The sequence below is a fragment of the Oryctolagus cuniculus genome, chromosome 2, assembly GCF_964237555.1.
Source record: "Oryctolagus cuniculus chromosome 2, mOryCun1.1, whole genome shotgun sequence".
In the NCBI taxonomy this organism is placed as follows: Eukaryota; Metazoa; Chordata; class Mammalia; order Lagomorpha; family Leporidae; genus Oryctolagus; species Oryctolagus cuniculus.
This window is the reverse complement of record NC_091433.1, coordinates 185,356,904-185,375,789: the sequence shown is the minus strand read 5'-3', so window position 1 is coordinate 185,375,789 and position 18,886 is coordinate 185,356,904. Positions and strand designations below refer to the sequence as shown.

The 18,886-nt window shown below is 40.2% G+C and overlaps 1 non-coding gene across 1 annotated transcript; it reads left to right on the top strand.

Annotated features, from left to right (window-relative positions):
• The first annotated feature begins 670 nt into the window (after positions 1-670).
• Positions 671-742, top strand: LOC127490446 (small nucleolar RNA SNORD101). Its single transcript, XR_007918396.1, has one exon. It is a non-coding gene; the product is annotated as a small nucleolar RNA SNORD101 (small nucleolar RNA).
• Positions 743-18,886: the final 18,144 nt, after the last annotated feature.

Below are 18,886 nucleotides of genomic sequence, written 5' to 3'. Positions count from 1 at the left end.
GTTCTTTCCTCCCTTCAGAGAAAGGTACTTTCTTCTTTGATGGCCCGTTCTTTCTACTGGGATCTCACTTGCAGAGATCTTTGATTTAGTTGTGTGGTTTTTTTTTTGTTTGTTTGTTTGTTTTTTTTTTTTGCCAGAGTGTCTTGGCTTTCCATGCATGAAATACTTTCATGGGCTTTTTAGCCGGATCTGCATGCCTTAAGGGCTAATTCTGAGGCCAGAGTGCTGTTTAGGACATCTGCTATTCTATGAGTCTGCTGTGTATCCTGCTTCCCATGTTGGATCGTTCTCTCCCTTTTTGATTCTATCAGTTATTATTAGCAGACACTAGTCTTGTTTGTGTGATCCCTTTGACTCTTAATCCTTTCATTATGATCAATTGTGGACTGAAACTGATCACTTTGACTAGTGAGATGGCATTGGTACATGCCACCTTAATGGGATTGTATTGGAATCCCCTGGCACATTTCTAACTCTACCGTTTAGGGCAAGTCTGATTGAGCATGTCCCAAATTGTACATCTCCTCCCTCTCTTATTCCCACTCACATTTAACAGGGATCACTTTTCAGTTAAATTTAAACACCTCAGAATAATTGTGTGTTAATTAAAGACAGAACTAATTGATTTTAGCAGTAATGACTTATAGGTTTCGTTAGAAAGGTTGGCATGTTTTAAATGATGATTGAAACTGACAGAAATCCCTTTACTCCTTCACAAATGAAACACTGCAGTCTGACAAAAAGAAAAAGAAAGAAAGCTTGGCCTGCAAAAATTCGCACACATGAAAAGGCTTTTCATTTTCAGCTTTTCGTGCCGAATGTGAAGTGGGAATTTTCACAGAATATGAAGTGGAAAATCATTTGATTTCTTTTAATGCTTTGTTGCAAGGAGGGAAATGCACAGGATTGGTATATGGCAGTTCCACTAAGATGCATGATGCAACTTGGGACACCTAGAGCCAGTTCTGAGAACTCTCCAGGTCTCTCTCCCAGTGTCGCCGTCAGCCTAGAAATCATCTCCTGTTCTCTCCTGTCCCCATGAGCTACTGTTTCTGAGAAAATAAAAGATTCCTGAGTGTTAGAGTTTGGAGAAATCTTTCTAGAGGACAGAATCCTTCAAATAAATTTTCGAGGCCATTTTGTGACTTAATGTATCCTGACATTCCAATGAACACAAACATTGCTTTTTGCTATATTCCCAATGAAATGCGATGGCTAGCAGGAAAATAGTCCTTTATCGTTGTTGGCCTCAGGAGACGAGATTCCCATGAGGAACCACTGTTTTATCCTCTGCCCTCTGCACTGTTGCTCTCTAAAGGAAGAAGGGACTGCCATTTCTTGAATATCTACCAAGTCTAGGCACACACCTGGCACAAAGGTTCATGTTCACAGTGAGTCCTCTCAAAGCCCTGTGAGATAGGCTGTATTTGCTCCTCTTACAATTGAAGAAACTCTGGCAAGACCCAGATAATCAGCTTCTCAACATCATACAGCAATAAGTGGCAATGCTGAACTTTAAACCAATGTCATTTTTCCTACAACATAAAAAATGTCATTGCTACAGCCTGCTTCTGTGCTTTATTAAGATTTGAATATCATTGAGTTTATAATTGTACACTAACTGCTATCTAAAACCTGTTTTCCATTAGAAATGTACATACGCAAAAACTCCATTAAGTTTCAGAAATATTTCCATCAACCTAGTCTGACCTGAAGCTTGCCACAGTTACATCATTGCTGAATTCTGCAATGGGTAAGTCATGATTAATTTCCACAGTATTTCTCAGGGGTGCTCTAAATTTTTTCTTTCCCAAAGCTATTCTTCTACTCCTGTCCAGCTTTTTTGGGGAAAAAAAGAAAGCATCAGATTTACCTGCTGAAATAGAAGAAACCTATTGTTAAGAACAATTAAATGTTAACCAGATGTGAAAGTACGTCTTTGATCTCACCATTCCCATACTGCTAATGTTTTTCTTTGGGATTTTAAAGTCAGCTAATTAAAGGACTGAAAGGAATGAAATACTGTGTAAGTCAATTTTTAGATAACATTTAGTCCTCAGTTTTGGCCTCTAACTGATATTTGCCATCTTATGCATGAAAAAATCAGTTCAGGTTAAACAACTGGTTCAGAATGAACTATGCGGATTGTTCTCTGAAGGCTGCCTTGAATTCACTCCTGGAAGCTAGAGTACTTCCTGGTAAACCCTAGGGCACAGGTGCTGCGCAGGAGTGAGGTCATTCCACGGAAAGCCCACTCTGTAACTGTAAGACTAAGACTACTAAGGAGGTTTTATACTTGGTTCTTATGCCCTTCCCATAGATAATCGGTATGACATAAATTACCTGCAGGCTACTCACCAGTGTAAGATGGGCTCCCATGGGAAAGCAGATCAAACCAGGAATAACCGGTTTCAGGATCCACACCAAGATGCAGGAGTGAGTGGAGCAGTGTGATAGGGGATAGGCAGAAGGAACCACTCTGAGGTGTCACGGAGACTTACACAAGGCACCACGAGGACTAGAAGCAGATGACTGCATCCTGTGGAGGGAATTATGGGTAAACATGCTGAAGAAGATCTGGAGGAAAAGAAATACAGAAAATTAGAGAAGGTGAGGCAGGATGAAGTGATAGAGTACAGGAGCCTCGTTACCAGGGCACGGGTGCAATTCAGAACAGCTCAGCAATGGCAATCGCTGAATGTTGAGCTACCAGCCCAACAAATGAACCTATAAATACTTATGCCCTTTATTCCTTTCCTTAGAAACATTCATATTGTTTTATATGCTTCAATCGCCATTAAAATCGCTCTACAGGTGGGCGAAACTGTGGCATAGTGGGTAGTCATTAAACTATCATTATCAGGGCCAGCGCTGTTGGCATAGTGGCTAAAGCTGTCACTTGCAGTGCAGGCATCCCATATGGGTGCCGGTTTGAGTCCTGGTTGCTCCACTTCTGATCCAGCTGTCTGCTATGGCCTGAGAAAGCAGCAGAGGATAGCTCAAGTCTTTGGGCCCCTGCACCCACTTAGGAGACCCAGAAGAAGCTCCTGGTTCCTGGCTTCAGATTGGCCTAGCTCTGGCTGTTCCAGCCAATTGGGGAGTGAACCAATGAATGGAAGAGCTCTTTCTCTCTCTCTCTTTCTCTCCCTCTTTCTCTCTCTCTCTCTCTCTGCCTCTCCTTCTCTCTCTGTGTAACTCTGTTTCATTTACATAAAATAAAAATCTTTAAAAGTGCTCTACAAACATTTAGTTATTTAAAATCTGTAACAACACCTTGAGGCATATACTGGCTTTAACTTTATTTTATCAGAAAACTGAGGCTACAGAAAATTATGAAATTTGTTCAAAATTACAGGGTTAGAAATGAATAATTATTTTAAATGTTGCCTACCCCCATAGCAGACCTTCTCAGTTTGTAAACATATAAGAGGACTTCAACAAGTTCATGGAAAGTAGAATTAGAGGATACATTTGTCTCAGTAAAAAAAAAAGGTTTTAAAATCATGCATACTCATTTAATAATGCAATTTTCTATGAATTTGTATTTGAGACGTAGAGAGAGAAAGAGCTCAAAAGCTCCCATCTCCCAGTTCCCAGTCTATAGCTTTTAAGGCATGTGAGTAAAATATGTATAGCAGAAAAATTGATGCAATATTACTTCATACAGACATTTATAAATGTTGTCTTCAATGAATTATATTCCTTAAATAATAATGTAGCCTTTCTCCATTTTGTGATCTTGACATTGAATTTCAGTTGTGATATTAATAAAGCAACCCCTGTTTTCTTCATTGTGTTTGTATCTCCCTGGCATATATTTAATTCTCAAACTCTTTTAGTCTTTTTGTTTGAATGTATTCTTACCATACAGTTGGGCTTGCTGTGACCCATTCTGAAAATCATTCTATCTTAATAAATATTGATTTTTTTTTTTCAAAAAAGAAGTAAAAGGAAAAAAAATGAGTGTACCACATCATGACCCATCTGATCAGTGATTAAGCATTAGATGTAGCCTACTTTTCATAGTTCAGATGTTTAGATAATATACTCTCTCTCCTTCAAAAAAAAAAAGGAGGCTGTTCCTGTCATTGTAGCAGATGGCCCCCTGCTCAACATTAGAGAAGTCTTCAAAATGAGGAAATCCATACAGTTACATGACTCCTTTTCCCATTTCTGCTTTGGGACAATCAGGCACAAAGAAAGTTTAGATGCTGACCATGAGTCTTGATGAATGCTACATATAAAAGGCACCTGAAAATCATCCGGCATGCTAGCCAGGTTATAATCCAGCAGTAGAGGAAAGCACACAAGCAACGCCACTGGGTCCTACCCGACAGGTGTGGGTTTTCTAAGATGACCTCATGAATCATTGTGTGAACACTGTTCCCTATACAAATCCTGTCCTGTTGAGAGCAGTGGCTTTAATGGCATGGAAATTCTTGGAGTGACATCTCAAAAAACAAAACCAATTTGGGAGAAAGAATACAAAAAAGGTCCAGATGGCTGTGCTGTGTTCACCATTATAAATGAGGATGCCTGTCCACAGCAGCCGAGTGCATCTGTTCGCTATTTTATTCAATTACTTAATTAGAGTAATGTTCTCTCTTTAATTGCCACTGTTTTAATAAAACAGAAAATCAAAGTAAAGTTGCTGTTGGATATTTTCTAGTAAGTAGAGTAAGTGCATGGAAGAAAAGCCTTTTCCACTATTTCAGTCTCAAATACAAGTCCATGCCCCTCTTCCCCGGACTTATTTCTCCCATGAGACACTTGAAGCTTTCTTTGAGCAGAGGAAAATGTCTGGCTGGTGAAATCTCTGATGCTATCCCTTCAAGCAGATCTATCACTGTGTTGTTGAGGAGAGAAGTTGGCAGCAAGGAACAGCATGATTAATTGCATTGTTGTTTCTTTAAGTCAGATAAATCCACCTCTCATGCTTTGCAAGAGTTGTCCACTTGGTAAAGTAGGATACAAATGAGCAAGCCTTAGAATGGAAATCCTCTAGTAATACAACAGATATCAAGAAAAACATTGCCTACTTTAATGCAGTTTTGACTCTTTCCAGAAGCCAGTCTTACCTCTATATTTAAATGAATTTATATGTTTCTCATGGTAAAGGGTCTGTTCCTTTAAAAAGCTAACAGTGATTCTTTGAGAGAAATGCAATCCTGATGAAATGGCAGGAGTCTTCTGTTATCTATCATCTACCATGGATGGGCTACAAACACAGGGTCTTGTACACCTGTGGACTCACAGAACTGGAGCAGATCCCAAAGATCAGTTAGCTATTAAGACCCAGTGAGATTTATTTTAAGAATATTGTCCTCTTCACCCTATCCTGCACAATTAAATTCAAACTTTAGGGGAGAAACTGGAATTCCAATGTGTTGCAAGGGTTCATAACCACTTGCCTCTTGCCAAAGGAAGCAACAGAGGAATCAGGGGGAATTCAAATCTCCCAACTGGAGAAAGACTATCACAGAGGATGCAGATGGCCTTTGTGGGCATCTGGAATTTCTCTCTATTCAAGCTAAATGCAAGCTGCATTAAAGAGGAGCCATGACAGGACAGTTGAAAAGAAAAACAAACACAAAGACTGCTTTAGTGTTATTTCAAAGGACATAGAACTCAATTTAAAAACTTCCATCTTCGAATTAGGAGCTGTTGCTAAAAAGTTGCTCTCAAGGACAAAAAGAGCCAAGATGTCCCTTAAAGGTATTTGTGCCCTTAAAAGAACTAACAGTTGTAATTTAATAAAGGTCAAAACAAAAGACAAATCCCAAATTTTGCTTAGAAGCTGTTGTTTGGCTATGTTCCCCAGAATTCATAGATGGGAACCATTCACCAAATGTGAAGGTGCTGGGAAGTGAATAGCTTAATGCCACAGCAGTGGGTTCAATCTTTTGCACGCTTGGTCTCCTGCTTCCCATGCATTGGTGCAGCAAGAAGATACTTGCCAAATGCTGGCACCTTGAATTTAGACTTCCCAGCAGGGCCAGCGCCGTGGCTCACAGGGCTAATCCTCCGCCTTGCGGTGCCGGCACACTGGGTTCTAGTCCCGGTCGGGGCACCGGATTCTGTCCCTGTTGCTCCTCTTCCAGTCCAGCTCTCTCCTGTGGCCTGGGAGTGCAGTGGAGGATGGCCCAAGTGCTTGGGCCCTGCACCCCATGGGAGACCAGGATAAGCACCTGGCTCCTGGCTTTGGATCAGCGTGGTGCGCCGGCCGCAGCACGCCGGCTGGGGCGGCCATTGGAGGGTGAACCAACGGCAAAGGAAGACCTTTCTCTCTGTCTCTCTCTCTCACTGTCCACTCTGCCTGTCAAAATAAATAAATAAATAAATAAAATTAGACTTCCCAGCTTTCAGAAATGTTGGGCATACATTTTCAACCATCATTTTTTTTAAAGATTTTTTTTATTTAGGCAGATCCGAAGCCAGGATCCAGGTGCTTCCTCCGGGTCTCCCATGCGGGTGCAGGGGCCCAAGCACCAGGGCCATCCTCCACTGCCCTCCTGGGCCACAGCAGAGAGCTGGACTGGAAGAGGAGCAACCGGGACTAGAACCTGGTGCCCATATGGGATGCCGGCACAGCAGGCAGAGGATTAACCTAGTGTGCCATGGTGCCGGCACATCAACCATCATTAATTACCCAGTTTCAGGTGTTCTTTTACAACAACACAAAACAGACTAGGATACGAGGCTGTTTTAATTCTTAACCCTTTCTCTGATTTGTATATTTACATTATATCTACCTAGAAGTAATAAGTAATTAATTCTAGGATATTAGGAAGGTATTTACTGTGGGTGAGAATATATATGAGTGGGTACCAGAGATTAGAGTGGTGGATTTACAGGAGCATGGAGTGAGAAAGCATACAGGAACATGGGGAGAGGATATATAGGAGCATCACAGAGGATATTCAGGTACATAGGGAAGCAATGTGAGGAATTATTTTTCTTTAACTGAATTTGGAAGGAAAGAGTTATGGTATCAAGCTTTAAAAGTTTGTTCTATGTTCTTCAGCACACATTTCAGAAACAGTGTCTTCCTGTTAACTGAAAACCCATTTTTGCCTTGGTGAGAGTTCACAGTTTTGCTACCATAGTGCTACTCACTAGGCACTTCAGGAAAATGAGTGGAAAGACAGCCATGAATGAACGGCCTAGAATGAGACTCCCAGGCTCAGGGTCCCTTCCCAGCTAGTGAGCCTGGACCACTGCTCCTATTATCTGCAAACCTCCAGCTACTCAGCTCCAGGCAGGTCCCTTCGTAGGGAGCTCTCCCATCTGTCCAGGATGCCTGCATGAGATCAATTTGCAAGCTATGTTTGAATTCACCACTCAGTCTTCTACATCAGTATGTCTATTTGTACAAAATCTGATGGAGATTTGTTTGATTCTGATGAATATTGATTTGAGTCTCAGTCTTAAAACTAATAATTTCAGATAGAATTCCCAAGGACAGTGTCTACTATAATTCACAGCATACTTCTTGGTAATTTAGCCCAGATATAAAGGTTATAAATCTAAGAAGGATCTTAGGGTGGCTACATCATTTGTGTTTCTGCCTGATACTTGACATAAATATGTTTTCTGTTGGGAATAGCAACACATTTACTATAACTGCACACATTCTTTTGTGTTAAGCACGGTTAAAATGTACTGATAGCCTTTCTCCTTGATATTTCAGATAAGACAGCATACCTGCCCTTACCAGAACAAGGTGCGCTCTGACAAATGTCTCCTCTTGCTGCTAGACCTGGCCAGTGTAGAACTGTTGGCTCAGGTCTTGTGAAGAAGTACAATCTCACTTAACCAGCCTTGAGGGCTTACTGATAAGGGCATTGTCTAGCAAAGGTGACAAATATTGACCAACAAAAGGAATAATTTGTGAGATTTGTGAGAAGACAGCAAGTTGAAAGCAGAGTGAGTCCTTGCGTAGATTTTCCCTGAGCCCTAAATAGGTTCCCAAATATCTTTCCAGTCACATTCCCATTCCGCCAGCCTCTGCTGCAAACCTGTCTTTCCTGCGTGTGGCCTGAGAATCTCCATTCTTTCAAACTCTAAGAACCTGATGTGAGAATGAATGCTGGACGTGGAGGTTGTGAAGAATTGAATTCGAGTTTCAGTTCTTCTACTCATGAGAAAGTACCCTCAGTCAACTTGTTTAAGCTTCATAAATTTGATCTCCTAATTTGTAAAGAGGGAAAGTACCAATTGCTTGTCTCAGTGTTAAAGAACAAATGTGGGGGCCAGAGCTGTGGTGTAGTGGGTTAATGCCCTGGCCTGAAGCGCCAGCATCCCAGATGGGTGCCGGTTCTAGTCCCAGCTGCTCCTCTTCTAGCCAGCTCTCTGCTATGGCCTGGGAAAGCAGTAGAAGATGGTCCAAGTCCTTGTGCCCCTGCACCCACAAAGGAGACCAGGAGGAAGCTCCTCGCTACTGGCTTCGGAACGGCACAGCGCAGCTCTGAACATTGCAGCCATCTGAGGAGTGCACCAGTTGATGGAAGACCTCTCTCTCTATCTCTACCTCTCTCTGTAACTCTGTCTTTCAAATAAATAAATAAATATTTAAAAAATAAAAAACAAATGTGGGGGGAATAGTTTCTGAAACTTAAGACAATGCCTTACCCATAGTAGGTACCCAATAAATGTTGGCCATTGTTTTTATCCTTATGACTGGATATAATTCTTATATATGAAACAAATATGGCAACATGTTAAGCAATTAAACATTATTAAATCTATGAATGTTCATTAAATTCTTCTTTGTACTTTTCTGTATTATTTGAAATTCTTGAAAATAAAAGTACAAATAATTAATAAAAACTTGTTTCAGACCCACATTAGGCACTAATAAATGATAATTATTAGAAATCTATCTTCTAATAGAAGATGACAAAATATCATTTACAAAAAGTTATTTATAACAAATGGAAACAAGGGAGGGGAGCCAGTGAGCCGAGTGTTTTGGTACAATGAGAAACTCCTTCTGGGGAAGAGGACATTGCATAGTGACATAGGCACTTACAGAAAATTCTCTACTGCCACACCAGCAGCAACTTTTATTGATACAGGACAATTAACAGCCAAGGAAAGAGGAATATCTACTTCCTATAAGGCCTCCAGTCAACTGAGCTAAAGAATGCTAGATTTTGAAGGAGATCCTTGGAGAAAGAGTATCATGAAAATCTGGGCTCTTGCTCGGAGTCTGTTACATAATAAGGGCTGGGAAAGAGGACTAGTGGTAGAAGCTTCCAAGTGGTTCCCTAAGCTGTGGTAGGGGTTCCCTGGTCTACCCAGCTGCAGCCCACTGCTACTGCGGGAGAGGTAGGTGGGTAAACAGGCAAGGGTTTCTTGCCCCTCCTCTCAAAGAGCGTCTGCAGCAGTCCTTAGGTGCTGTTGGAGCTCAGAGAAAGAGGGGACAGTGAACATCAGTGGACTGGGAACATTTCCCAAGGGCTGAAGAACAGAGCTGAGCCTGGAAGTAAGGCAGAATAAGCACAGTTGGAGGAGAAAAGTCAGAATTTTAATGTTTATGTAAACATAACCATAAACATGCATAAATATTGACTCATTTATTGAATCTGCTGTTTCTCTGATACAGGGGTCAGATTGTTTCTGTACCTTTACCTGTCTGAACCTTGTAAAGGCTATTTCCTGATCATTCAGGGAAAAAATGAAAATGAAGACCCAGAGCGAGGCACATCTGTCACCACCTTATAAACTGAAATGAGACATGCTAGCACTAAGTTACCTGTCCAATGCCTGCATTTCCAATCTCTTTCTACGTTTATGCAGACACAGTGTCTCAGCCCTGACAATTATGGTTTAGGCCACACCACAGCTCTTCTAAGAGAAACTGCCTACACATAACTCCTGTTAAGGGAAAGCCCCAGGTGACCATGTTTCATGGTCTATGACCTGACATTTTCTAGTCCCAACTACAAGACAGATCTTTAATATCTAACAAAAGACCCAATCTATAGGAAGATGAATGATTTGTGATGTGGCCTGGCATGAAAAGATGAAGGAGGGAACATTATGTTTTCTTCTTCAGAAAATTGAACTGCTATATTCTGAAGAATGAGACAGAAGTAAGAGCTAAATTAAAAAGATGCAATGGAATAGAGTTTCATCATAAAAGAGAGAAAGGTATCCACAAACAAAATTCTAAGAGTAAGAAAGGCCAATGAAGTATCAAAAGGTGCATGAGGAGGAAATGTGTATAAACAACTGTCTAACAAGTAAAGATCTGAACAGACATTCATGACAGAGCTGGGTAGATTAAGACCAAATTAAGGCCGGCGCCGCGGCTCACTAGGCTAATCCTCTGCCTTGTGGCGTCGGCACACTGGGTTCTAGTCCCGGTCGGGGCACCAGGTTCTGTCTCGGTTGCCCCTCTTCCAGGCCAGCTCTCTGCTGTGGCCAGGGAGTGCAGTGGAGGATGGCCCAAGTGCTTGGGCCCTGCACCCCATGGGAGACCAGGATAAGTACCTGGCTCCTGCCATCAGATCAGCGCCGTGCGCTGGCCGCAGCGCGCCGGCCACGGCGGCCATTGGAGGGTGAACCAACGGCAAAGGAAGACCTTTCTCTCTGTCTCTCTCTCTCTCACTGTCCACTCTGCCTGTAAAAAAAAAAAAAAAAAAAAAAAATAACATCCTGCTGCAATCTCACTCCACTGTGACCAGATTGTTCACCTTTTTCCAGTCTCCTGTGTACATTTATTCCCATGAAAACCTTCTAATTACATATGATAAGTTGAAGGAGTATCTGCTCTATGTTTCTAAAAAGGCTCTGTATTAGTCTCCCTAGAGACAGAATAGGATGGATACATAGATGTTACATGATAGATAGGTAGATAGATAGATAGATAGATAGATAGATAGATAGAAGAGGGAGGGGGGAGGGAAGGAGGGAAGGAAGGGAGGAAGGGAGGGTAGGAGGGAGGGGGAAAGGATGGAGGAATTCTAAGGATTATAAGGAATGGGTTCATGCAATTACAGACATAGGAACTATGATTAGTAAGTTGGAGATGTAAGATATTTGGTAGTGTCGTTCCAATCAGAAGATTGATATTCCAACTCAAACCGTCAGAAGTTCCATCTTTCTCAGCCTTTTTGTCCTGTTCAGGTCTCCATTTGATTAGATGAGGCTAACTCAGATTAGGGAAGACAATCTGCTTGGCTTGGTCTATTCTTTCAAATCTTAACCTCATCCCAAAATATTTCCTCAGAGACACACCCAGAATAATGTTGAACAAATCTGGGTATCCAGTGGACTAGTCAAATTGACACAGAAAAGTAACCAGGCAGGGGACTAAGTGAACCACTTCATTTGCCCAATAATCCTGCCACTGAGGAAGAACTCATTTGAACTGTCATGGGCTTTTCAGGAACCCCATTAAGTTCGTAGAAACTTGTCTGGCTCAAGGGCATGCGTGCTCCCTAAGTGGAAAATGCCATTGACTTAGGACATCTGGGCTAATTATCCTTCCTTCTACTTTACCCTCTGGTACCCTCCACCCCTTGGTTTCCCTCCCATATCGGGCACCTAGATGGAGATTCTCCTAACCATTCTCTGAAATTCCCAAGAAAGAAGAGAAGATAAAATATATCTCTTCTTGTTAGTAATTCTAATTCAAATTCACCTTCTTCACTTGATCTTAGCCAAAGGGCTGAGAAGTGATCAAATTCAGCTTTTTTTGTTTGTTTTGACAGGCAAAGTGGACAATGAAAGAGAGAGAGAGAGAGAGAGAAAGGTCTTCCTTTTCCGATGGTTCACCCCCCCAGTGGCCGCTGCAGCCGGCACGCTGCAGCCTGCGCACAGCGCTGATCCAAAGCCAGGAGCCAGGTGCTTCTCCTGGTCTCTCATGTGGGTGCAGGGCCCAAGGACGTGGACCATCCTCCACTGCATTCCCGAGCCACAGCAGAGAGCTGGAATGGAAGAGGAGCAACCAGGACAGAATCCGGCACCCCGACCGGGACTAGAACCCGGTGTGCCGGCGCCGCAGGTGGAGGATTAGCCTATTGAACCACGGCGCCGACCCAAATTCAGCTTCTTATCCAAATTCATGTCCCTCCCTCCCCCACTACAGCAATATAGGGAAGATGAGCAGATTATACACTTACCTTGGTCTTTTTCTGCAGAAGTCATTTGGTTGCACAATTTTAGCACTGCTCTTTAAGAGCAGTATTCATTATATTATACTAACCTTGGCTGTTTTTGTTTTTTTCATGGTCTCTGAGAAATGAAAGAGAGAAATAGTGCATTATTTCCCAAACTGTTTTCTGCATTGTGGATGTTACCAGAAATGCTGGTAAATACTACAAGAAAAGAGAGTTCTCTGTCACATGCATTTAGGAAATAACAATTCACGCAGAATATTAAAGGCTTTTCATGTCCTACAGTAAAGAAACTTGTACAATGTGGGTACCCAGCATTCCCTAAGCTCAAGCTTCTTTAACAGAAGTATCCCCTTTCCAGGGAGCACCAAAGCCCTGCAGACAGGATCCACATAACGTTGGTTTAGGAAACAGTCTTTGCAACATCCCCGACAAAAGGATATTTAGTTGAGACTCTACATAACCCTGTCCTGTGACTATATATACATTAATTACCCCAAGAGACAGCCAGTTCTGCGACTCCAGAGTGACTGGTGACAACAGCCTTGGAGTTAGACGGTCCAGGCTCTGCAACCTGTTAGCCATAAGGCTTTGTCCCCTGAGCCTCTAAGTCCTTCTATATCAGATGGCCATGAAGATGTAAAGGTCATTAAGTTGTAAATCTCTTGATCTCTACTGATTCACCACTAGGAGCCAAAACTTGCATCCAAATATCCTTTTGTCTTCTGGAGACAAACAGAATTAAATGAGAATGTCCCATTTTCATCTAGTAGTTTCTCAGAGCACAATTCCTTTAAACCTCTGAACATTTACTTCTCTATGATATATCTTGTTTTTAATCAAAGTTGATAAAATGAAAAAACACGATAATGGGTTCGTTCAAAATCATGACATTTTCCTCCATAGATGCAATTGATTACAATTCTTCCTAACATTTTTATCAGGAGCTGAGTCAAATATTTTAGATAGGATATCTCACCGGCAGCACCTGCCCTATGCACCAATTAGTAAAGCTAAGTTTTGGGTTCATGTATTAGCACTCATCAGCTACTTAGGACTCACCTAACCTTGAGGTCAATTAAAAGCAAAGTCTTTCTGGTAGAAATGCTACCAATCTGTGTTTCTGTGAGTTCTGCAGTTATTTAAACCTAATATCAATACTTTATACTTATGCTACATCTTTTAAAAGTTAAACTTGCTGGTTCTGGCCTCTCATGTTCATCTTTGATTCCAGTTTGAAAGACACTTACCATCTGCAAAGTTGATGACTGAGCAGCCCCCAACTTGCCCTGGCACAGTGTGTGTGTGTGTGTGTGTGTGTGTGCCTATCTATCTCAGCCTCATCTAATATAAGCTATAGATGTCGACTGGAGGCCCACGGGCAAAGACAATTCTGCAGCAATAACAGTGCCCTCCACTTTCAACACAGATTAGAGTGAGCAGGTTATGCTGTTTGTCATACTCGGGAGAAAGGAAATCGCACATTATTGCCAGTATTACACTCTTTCTGAAAATAAACTGAAATACACTTTCAAAGTTTCCCAGAATGAAGTTGAATATATTTTTTAATTCTTCCTTCAATAGTAGGATAGCAAAAGGAAGCCTGAGATAGTGCTTGTTTGTATTCCTAAAACTATTTTTGTGAAAGCCGGACAGAATAGGCACTCATCTGTGCAATCTCATCTAAGGACAGAGAAAGACTTTTATGCCCTCAAATAGTTTATTTGTGTATTCATGCATTCACTTTATCAACGAACATACATTAAGCTCTTATTGTATTCAGGAAATGTAGCAGATTCTGGACATTTGAAGATAAAGACTTAGCCTACCCTTGTGAGCTGAATTGCATAAAAAGAATAGTGGAAACTCAAATACATAAAAGAAAATGTTAAATAGTTTTACCATCTTTTCAGAGTTAAGTAGGGTGCCATGAAATTAGAATTCAATAATACAGTACATTTCTCTATATATATATATATAAATATATACACACACACACACACGCATACATACACACACACACACACACACACACACATATACCTTTGTTTATAGCTGTGTACCAAAACAATGATTAGAAAATGTTAGGAAAGTTCTAATAGAAAAAGTACAGAAAAGGTACCCCAAAAATATCTGCATAAAATAATAATATATGTTTCTTATAGTGAAACTATAAAATATTTACTCACTCAAATCCCATAGCTAGTAAGTAATAGAATAAAATTTAGGCCACTTCCTATGACTGTATATTAAAGCATTATTTTATCATATTTCATTTCTGAGAATGGCAAGCATCAAAATTCTCAGTGATACTGAAGATATGAGAAAACTCTCATAACTAATAATCAGAACGCAGACTGCATAATCTATACACACGCAAAGCATATAAAAGTAGGTTCATTGTAGAATTGTTTATGACAGAAAACTAAGCAGATTTTAGTACATCCATTTAATGGGACACTATGCAACCATTTAAAAATACAAGCAAAAGATGAAACTATGGGAACATAAATCAATAGTGTTTGTGTTAGGTTGGAGTGGGAAAGGGCACAAACTACACATAAAATATGTGAGATTAAAAAAAATTATCAACAAGATGTATCCCTGGAGGTAAGGATATGAGAGACTTTTAAAATAAGTATTATATATTATTTATATATTGCTACATGTTGTTATAATTGTGAATTATTTTATAACCATAAAAAAGTTCTCAAATAATATATATATTTAAAAGTAATTTATAATGATTAAATTCTACTTTCTAAATTACAAGTTAAAGATGAATATTATACCCCTGTTTTACAAATAATGAGACACAAGTATGAAAAATACAAAATATAATTACTGTTACCAATATGATTAGATTGTTTACCTGAAAGCTGAAGTGAAAGGCCATAAAAATTTAATTCGAATAAAAACATGATTGGGGGCCAGCACTGTGGCACAGTTTGTTAAACTGCCACCTAGGAGGCTGGCACCCAGTATGAGCACCAGTTTTAGTCTGTGCTACTCTACTTCCAATGCAGCTACCTGCTGATGCGCCTTGGAAAGCAGTAGAGGATGGCCCAAGGGCTTGGGCCCCTGCACAAATGTGGAGATCTGGGATGGAATCCCAGTCTCCTGACTTCTGTCTGGCCTGGCCCTGGCCATTGTGGTCATTTGGAAAGCAAATCAACAAATGGAAGATCTCTTTCTCTGTTTCTTTCTCTCTCTAGCTCTGCCTTTCAAATAAATGAATAAATCTTTGAATAAAAACATCATTAGCAGTTATGAAAATATTTAGATATCAGCACTTTTCTATACAACTTAATATAAGAAAAACCACACTACTATCTGAAGGTAACAAAAGAAGTAAAGAATAAATGTCATCTCTCTTTTAAGATTTATTTGTTTATTTGCAAAAATGACAGAGAGAGAGGGAGATCTTCCATCTTCTGGTTCACTCCCTAAAAGCTAACAAGAACCAGGTCTGGACCAGGCTGAAGCCAGGAGTCAGGAACTCTATTCTGGTCTCCCACATGGGTGGTAGGGTCTCAAGTATTTGGATATCTTCTACTGCTGTCCCATGTACCTTAGTAGGGAGCTGGCAAAGCAGCTGGGATCTAAACGTGTGCTGCAACCTGGGATGCTGGTATCTCAAGAAACAGCTTAACCAGTTGTGCTACAATATGGGCACCTAAATGCTGTCTTTGAGATAGGCTAACAGTGCTTATATTTTAAAGAAGTCAGTTATATTATTTTATACAATTATAAATGTAATGTATGTATGGGTTTCATAATTTTTTAAAACATTTAAAGAATGCATACAAATAATACTTCTAAAATTTTTAACATAATTTTCTATAATTATAACTAATGCATAACATATAATAAGCATTAGTGTTTATTGTATAATCAACATAATGTAAAAGCAGCATTGGCACTCAAATGTGGGACAAATCAGAGGAACAAATATCTCCCCTCAAGTATATATAAAAATAAATTAGTGGATGCTAAGTTATAGTTGTTATAGTTAGATTCTATTGCACAGTAGGGTGACCATAATAATAATATACTATATACATATATTTTTAGGGTTAGAAGAGAGAGTTCTGAATGTTTTCACCAAAAAGAGATGATAAATGTTTGAGAAGATAATTGTTTTCCCTGAATGGAATACTGCATAATGTATTCATCTATTGAGACATCACATGGTACTGCAGACATGTACAATTTTTATCTATCAGTTAAATATTTTAAAATAATATATCAGATGATTAATATTTCAAACTAGAAGGAAAAGAAATAACTATTTAATAAGTTCTGTGTGACTCAGGTAACCCATTTGAAAAAATTTCAATTCCTACCTCTCACTTTACCCTTCAAGATAAATTTCATGTGCATTTAAAGCAATAATCCAAGATTTCAAATCAATGTCTTTTGGTTTAAAAACGCCAATCCGGTGACAATAGTTCTGTGAACACTGTGCTTTTCAATGTCATCAGTATCTAACCTAAACATGAAGTGCAAAAATACAGTAAAAGAAGAAGTATACAGACCTTAGAGGAGAAAAATAATTTCAACTGTCCTCACCAGTTGAGTACTGTAAAGAACTGGATTCTTAATCAAAGTTTAACTAAAATCCTGGCTCTAACACTAACAGATTACCCAGTCTCTCTCCTTCCTCAGTTCCCTTTTGTGCAAAGTAGAATAAACATTATAGACCACATGAGAGGTGTGATTTCAGTGCAATGATCCATACAATCTGCTTTGCTGTCTCTTATGTGTTAAGGTAATGTTCCCTTGCCCATCTGCTCTGGTCTGCTGGGGCTGCCCTCACAAGACAGCACAGCCTGGGTGGCTTCAACAGCAGACTTCCTTTTCTCATGGTTCTGCAGCCTCCAAAGTCCAACATCAGGGTGCCAGACAAGGTGGTTCCTGGTGAGGTCTCTGTGACTTGCAGATAGCTTCTTTCTCTTTGTCCTCTTCGTTGTCCCTTCTTATCTGGGCACTAATCCCATCATGAGGGTCCCATCTTCATGACCTCATTTAACTCTAATCACCTCCCAAAGGCCCCATCTCCAAATGTCATCACATGGAGGATTAGGGCTTCCACTCATGAAGCCGGGGGTGAGACAGAGGCCACAGCTGCTCAGTCTGTAACACTTCTCCACCCCCTTTTCTCTCTAAAGGACATGAAATGCTCAGGACTATGCTCCTTGGCTATAATTTTCACTGTAATTTCTTAAAAATTAAGATAGATACGAACATCCAATCAATCACTGATTTATTCTATAGATATTTAGTAAGTGCTTACTATTTTCCAGGTATCACACTAGGTGTTGGGAAATACTACTCAGCCATAAAAAAAAAGTTAAATCTTATCTTTCGCAACAAAATGAATGTAACTGGAAACTTATATGCTTAGTGAAGTAAGCCAAATAGTAAATGTTTTTCCTGATTTGTGGTAATTAATAAACAGAGCATGAAAGATACAGGCATATGAGTTAATGGACATTTGGATACTTTATTATGATAGACATTATATTATTTATAGACAGCTCTTGTCTATACTCTTAAGGAACAGTCGTTTTTCTACTTACTATGTGTTGAATTCTTTATTTGGTGGAGGGTTAAGCTTGTGATTATATAATAAACTGAAAGTATGTCATTGTAAAAATTAAAAGAAAGAATAAGAGGCCGACGCCGTGGCTCACTAGGATCTCCGCCTTGCGGCGCCGGCACACCGGGTTCTAGTCCCGGTCGGGGCGCCGGATTCTGTCCCGGTTGCCCCTCTTCCAGGCCAGCTCTCTGCTGTGGCCAGGGAGTGCAGTGGAGGATGGCCCAAGTGCTTGGGCCCTGCACCCCATGGGAGACCAGGATAAGTACCTGGCTCCTGCCATTGGATCAGCGCGGTGCGCTGGCCGCAGCGCACAGGCTGCGGCGGCCATTGGAGGGTGAAACAACGGCAAAGGAAGACCTTTCTGTCTCTCCCTCACTGTCCACTCTGCCTGTCAAAAAATAAATAAATAAATAAATAAATATAAAAAAAAAAGAATAAGAAAGGAAGGAGGATGGAGGGTGGAGTATGGGTGGGTGGGAAGTATCACCATGTTTTTAAATCTCTATATATGAAATATGTGAAATTTATAAAAAAAATAGTAAAAATTACCCAATTAGACACAATTTAGCCTGCAAGCATTCTGAGTCCACAGTCACCTTCAGAAAATGTGCCTCTTCATTAAAAGCACTATCTCCCTTTCTCCATAGAACCTTTATGGTGTCAGGTGCTTTCAGATTCCTGGGGTCATTCCTTTCTTGGAAAAAGTGCCTGACATAGGCAAGAAACTGCTTTTCTTTCCATGGAACCTATGAGGAAGATAGGAGCTTTGAGCTTAAGGACATGTGATAACATTCATATATACTTGGCATTAAGGAAGAGATGAAATGAAGGAGTATTATTTTTACTTGATTTTTTCAACTTCATATTTTATTTGTTGTTTTTGAGATAACATTTTAATTTACATTATAGTAAAAGATTTAATGTTCCACTAAAGAAAGAGCGCAAGAAATGCAATCTAAGAAGACCCTAGAGTTTCTTTCAATCCATGCATTTGGACATTTGGATGTTTTGGTTTCCTTACCAGTCCATGTTTTTTTTTGTTTTTTTGTTTGTTTGTTTGTTTGTTTTTGTTTGTTTGTTTTTTTGACAGGCAGAGTGGACAGTGAGAGAGAGAGAGACAGAGAGAAAGGTCTTCCTTTTCCATTGGTTCACCCCACAA